Genomic DNA, 6,094 nt, shown 5'->3' with positions numbered 1-6,094 from the left:
GAAGGATTACTCCTGGCTTCTCCTCTTGTCTTTGATTAAAAAACAAACAAACAAACCTGATTACTCTTTCCCCAGAATTATTGAAACATAATTGACCAATAAAATTGTCTTATCTTTGCTTTTGTTTCAGGAGTGATAAGGCAGGGATCTTTGAAGATAGTCTTCATTTTCTTGTTTACTTTTTCTTTGGAAATAAAGTTTACAGCATGTGTTCAAAAAAGTAGATTTTGAGTCATTTGGTTGAGCTGCCTCTGTGAATGACTCTGAGTAAAAATCAGCCAGTTAACTCTTCTGAGGTCCTGATGTATGTGTCCAGTTGTCTACTGGACTTGGGGATGGTGGCCCACAGATACGTCTAACTCAACATATTCCCAACTTAATTCATTACCTTTCCCTCTCAACCTGCCCAGTCTCTTGTATTTTGAGAGACCTTAGAGACCTATTTAGTCACTCAATATGGAAACTTTGGATTTTTCTATTTTCTTCAGACAAAATTCTTTAGAATCTATCTCAGACCGATTTTTTGAATATGTCCTTCTCTCGGCATCCCCTGCTCTTTCCCTTAAGTCCACGTTCATTTATTCACCCATGATGGGTATTTATTTTCTGCTTGCACTGCATCAACAGTTATGCTCTGTGCTGGGATTCGAAGGTGAACAAGACATGATGCTTGTCCACAAGGAGCATCTCTGTATGTGGGGGTGGGGAAGGAGACAGAAGCAAAGAATAACAAGAACATGTGAGATGTTTCATATACATCATCCCTCTTCTCGCTGTTAGAAAGATCCTGACCACTCTCTGCCTTTCTTCTCTCCCTCCTGATCCGTTTGCTTCACTGCTCTCAGCATTACCTTTCTAAGGTACAGATTTGATCATGGTCAGCATGGTGATCTTCTTTGTCTTCTTGTTGCCTAAAGAATAAAGGCCAAAGTCCTCACCTCAGTAAGCCATTCCTTCACAAGTTTTTAAAAGCTGGTCCAAAACTATTTGTCCACCTCTTCACCCTTTTGTTCTCTGGTTTGAATCCTAGTCTTTAGCTACATTAGGCTTCTAGTGGATCTCCAGATGCTCCACTTGTAATCTCACATTTTTCTGTCTCTGCCCCCCCACTTCCTTTTGTCTCAAATATCTTTCAAATCTCATTCATCACCTGGCTAGCTCTTACTCATCTTCAATCTCTTACTCATCATTTATCTTCCTCAACTTCCCTACCCTGAGGCAGAATTAATTATATCCTCTTTTTTTTTTTTTTCATACAAGGACTTCCCTGGTGGCTCAGACAGTAAAGCTTCTGTCTACAATGTGGAAGACCTGGGTTCAAGCCCTGGGTTGAGAAGATCCCCTGGAGAAGGAAATGGAGATCCACTCCAGCACTCTTGCCTGGAAAATCCCATGGACAGAGGAGCCTGGTAGGCTACAGTCTATGGGGTCGCAAAGAGTTGGATACGACTGAGCAACTCACTTTCACTTTTTCATACCACTATCTAATATCACTATTATTATAGAATTTATTTTTTTATTATAGTTAATTCATAGCCTAGACATTGAGTTTCCTTTCCTTCTAGCACCTAGAGTGCACATTGTAAAGGGTGATTTTGTTTTTACTGGTAATACATTGTGAAAAAGTAAACAGAGAGTCTCTAAGTGTCTGGAAGCGGTCATCAGAATTCCTGCATTTGGAAATCAAAAGAAGTTCCCAGGCATATTTTTCATCCTTTGTCTTCCATGTGAAGTTTGAGGGTATCAGTTGGGACATTTCTGTTAGATTATCCTGGGTTTCCAAAATGTAAGATGAGACTTAAATAACCTTAGGAGTTCCCACCAGTGGTGGTGAGAGGGAGGATTCCTCAGGGATGCTGGAAGTTAGGAGAAAGTCCCACTTTCACTTCATGATGTTACTAATGTTCTTTCACAATCTGTCTCATGCTTCTCGTAGCGAGGTATATGTAGATGTGCGTGTGGCAATACTTGCAGATGGCTTTAAACCTTAGACATGAGATGACCTATGCATGACTCACCCATTGCTGTCAGTGCATCTTCCTTAACTTTATGAGTAAGTGGTAAGATATCTGGGCACAAGTGCTTTTTCCTACCAAACCCTGTCTTACGAATGTGAACAGGATGCTTTGGAAAAGAATCTGCCACACATCCAATTGAATAAAGATTTCTCATACATTTGGGAAAAATCAGTCTGAAAATTTTCAGCCTTTATTGCAGATTAATCCACAGAATTTCACTTCATGGAATGTCCACTATTTCAAAACATTTCCCACAGAGTATTCTATCAATGAATAAGAAGTCTGCAGAAGGTTACAGATAAGGGTTGGACTTGTTTCCTTCTTTTTTTCCCCTGAAGCTAAGAACTAAACCACATGGTCTCTAGACCTGGTTTAGAGATCTGGGTTGCGTGCTTTCAGGCTCTTAGAATGTTGGAGCTGGAAGGGACTTGAGGGAATATTTGGCTCGGCCTCCTCACTTTACAAATGGTGTCAGGAAGGTTAAAGACTTTTTAAGGTCACATAGCTTGTTGGGGTGAAGCTAGGACAAGGACCCAGGTCTCCCAACTCTAAGCCCAGGGATCTGTCCTCTACACCAAACACAAGCAAATTCCCATACGAGATGAATGGAACAGCTTTAAAGTTTACATGTAGGACTGTAATGCTTTTGAATATGGCTATGTCTGCCTGTTTTCCTGAGGCCTGAACCTTACTGCAGGTGGACTCTCAGAGACAACCCTGTAGGAGGCTTGTGCTGTCAGTTCTTACCTTGGGCCTGCTCTCAGAGGAGCCGTGGATGTTGATGTTAATGACGGATCAATATTAAACTTAGATTTGGGGAGCTGGCTAATTCAATGGTGTCTACTTGTCCTCTCCTTGCTTTCAGGGACTGCCAGCCCATCCTCAACCTCTGGCCCTCTCCCCGGACCCTGCCTCCTTTCCCCAGGGACAGGCCCACCGTCCTTGTCCTTGCTTCCTCCCCAGCTCAGCCCATCACACCTGGGACACCTCTGCTCCCGCTATGGGAGTTGTCCCCAGAGCCCAGTCAGAACCCTTGCTGATGGGAACAAGTTCCTTCTCCACCTTTCTCTAAAGCCTCTTCCTGCCTCCTTATCACAACAGAAGCTTATCTTTCCCTTGGATACTGTCCCTGCGACTTTCTCCAACAGAGGTTTCCCTTCTTCCATTCCCAGTGGCTTAGAGTGTGGGGAGGCTGAAGAATGTGGGTGCCTTCATTTTCCTCCAAATTGTGCTCATTTAGGCATCCTCTGGCCCTCTCAATCTTTTTACTCTTATTTAAAAAATTCTTACTGACTCACCAAAACTTTCTCAAGGAGTCTACTTCTTCCAAATTCTTTCTTTAAACCTTGAACAATAGTTCTACTTCCTCAGGTTCCATGTCCCTCCTGCAGAGATGATTTAGGCTTTCTCTTTTTATCTCAAAATTTCTGTGTATCTTTCCCCATATTTTTGTTCTTCCCTGTTGTTTCAGAGAATGGAGTCAAAACTTCAAGGTTTCCACATGGTTCTTGGATTCTGGCCTCATCTACCTGCTCTGGGACCATGAAAAGAAAGTGAAAGTGTTAGTTACTCAGTCATGTCTAACACTTTGTGACTCCATGGGCTGTAGCCTGCCAGGCTCCTCTGTCCATAGAATTCTGCAGGCAAGAATACTAGAGTGGGCAGCTATTCCCTTCTTCACGAGATCTTCCCAACCCAAGAATTGAACCCAGGTCTCCTGCATTGTAGGTGGATTCTTTACCATCTGAGCCACCAGGAAAGCCTGCTCTGGGATATAAAGACACATATCTCTGAATTGCATCTCTTGGTATTTCCATTTCACTGAATGCAACCGTTCCTTGCCCATCTTTCCCAAAGAGTGTTCTGCAGTTTCAATCTCCAGTGCCTAAATAAAGATCTTGGGGCCTGGTGCCTAGAATCTGCCTTTTGTCTTAAGGTTAAAATTTGAAACTAGAATCATGTGTAGAAATTTGAAATGAGACATGGGTAGGAATCATGCCTGCTTAGCTACCTGTTTTTTGTCATTTTGTTGTAGTTCGTGTCTGACTCTTTGTGATCCTAAGGACTGTAGCCCTCCAGGCAAGAATACTGGAGTGGGTAGCCCTGGAGAAGGGGATCATCCCAGTCCAGGGATCGAACCCAGGTCTCCTGCACTGGCAGGCCAACTCTTTTACTGTTGAGCCACAAACTCTTTACTGTTGAGCCTGCCTCCTTTCCCCAGGGACAGGCCTGCCATCCTTGCTTCCTCCCCAGCTCAGCCCCTCGCACCTGGGACACCTCTGCTCCCGCTATGGGAGTTGCCCCCAGAGCCCAGTAAGAACCCTTGCTGATGGGAACAAGTTCCTTCTCCACCTTTCTCTAAAGCTAGCTACCTTTTGTCATGTAACAAATTATCCCCAAATTTGGTGGCTTAAAACAACATTCCTCACTACATCATGTTCTATAGGTCAGGCGCCAGGATGTGGCTTAGCTGAGTCCTCTGCTTCAGAGTATCACAGGTTGCAAAGTGTTGGCTGGGGCTGCTGTCCACATTAGGCTTAGCCAGGGAGGAGCTGCTTCCAGTTGCATTCATATGATTGTTTGCAGCACTCAGTTCTTCAGAGGCTGTTGGTTTTAGTTCCTTGCTGACTGTTGGCTGGAGGCTGCCCTCAGTTCCTTGGCATGTAGGGAGCTTATAACATGGCAGCTCATAATATCTGAGTGAGCAAACTGAGGAAAGCCAGAGGAAAAAAGAGTACAAGTATGGGACGGAATCACAGTCTCTTATAACTTGGTCTCAGACATGCCATCCCATTATCACTCTTGTAGTTTTCTGTCTGTCAAAAGTAAATCATCTGTCCAGCTCATGCACAAGTGCATGTGTGTGTATGTGTGGGTGTGTGTGTGTGCTCAGTCATGGCCGACTCTTTGTGACCCCATGGATTGCAGCCCACCAGGCTCTTCTCTCTATGGAATATTGGGAAGATCTCCTGGAGTAGGAAATGGCAACCCATCATACACAAGGGGAGGGGATTAAACAAGAGTGTGAATATCAGGAGAGTGGATTTTTGGCAACCTTTTAGAAGCTGACTACTGTATACCCCAACCCCAAAGCTTTCTCTCAAACTTCTGCTACCTATTTAAGGTGTCAACTTATTTTCCTCCTTATATTTATCACTCAGCTTCTCAAGAGAGGAGTCTAAATTGGTGGCCTTTATTTTTCCAGCCACATATTCACTCTTTAACCTATCCCACTGTGGCTTCCACTCTCACCACTCTATTCCTGAGGGTTGCAAGTGAATTTGAAAAGGAGCAGGACCCTATGGTCCTTGGCCATATGACCTCAGCCTGCCTTTTGTCTGTAGAAAAACTTTAGCCAAAGAGTAAGTTTAACCAGAGAATTGAGAAAATGCAGAAACAAAGGCAAACAGTCAAAGGAGACCAAATAATAATTTAGTCATTAAGTATAATCAAGGACCCTAGTTCCTTCTCAAAGGCTATAGATAGTATTCTGAATCAAATTCTGTGAGCTCTCTTGTAGATACTGAAACCCCCACAAGGTGGAAGAAGTTAACTACATGATGGCCAGACAATAGCCATGATATAAGCTGCCATAATTCCAAAAACAAGCTCAAGGAATGGGAACAAACTGGCCCTGGAACTGGAAATTAACTCTACTTAATCAAGACAATGCTGGTCAGACCACCGATGACCAATTTCAAGATCACTGCCAGAGCTGTTGATGCATGTAGCTCCCTCCCTCTGTGTATAAAAACTCTCCCCACCCCTAATTGTCTGTGGGGCAGGGGGTGTGAGCTTTTGGACAGGAGTCTGGCTTCCCCCACCCCATTCAAAATAAAGCAAATTTTCCTTTCTACCAACCTGGCCTCTTCGTTGGCTTTTGAGTGTTGAGCAGCCAGATCGCACCTTGGGCTGCAAACTAATTGCCAAGTCTTTTCCTTCTCCTCTCCAGGGACTCTGCAGCATCTGATTGCCCTTCTTCCTTAGGATTCTCTCCTTTTTTGGCTTCTGTGATACTCTGCTTTCCTGGGTCCTCAAACTCTTCTGCTCACTTCTCTGTTTATTCTTCTACTGAC

This window comes from Bubalus bubalis, chromosome 6, assembly GCF_019923935.1.
Source record: "Bubalus bubalis isolate 160015118507 breed Murrah chromosome 6, NDDB_SH_1, whole genome shotgun sequence".
Taxonomy (NCBI): Eukaryota; Metazoa; Chordata; class Mammalia; order Artiodactyla; family Bovidae; genus Bubalus; species Bubalus bubalis.
The sequence above is the reverse complement of the archived record's forward strand: the minus strand, read 5'-3'. Positions refer to the sequence as shown.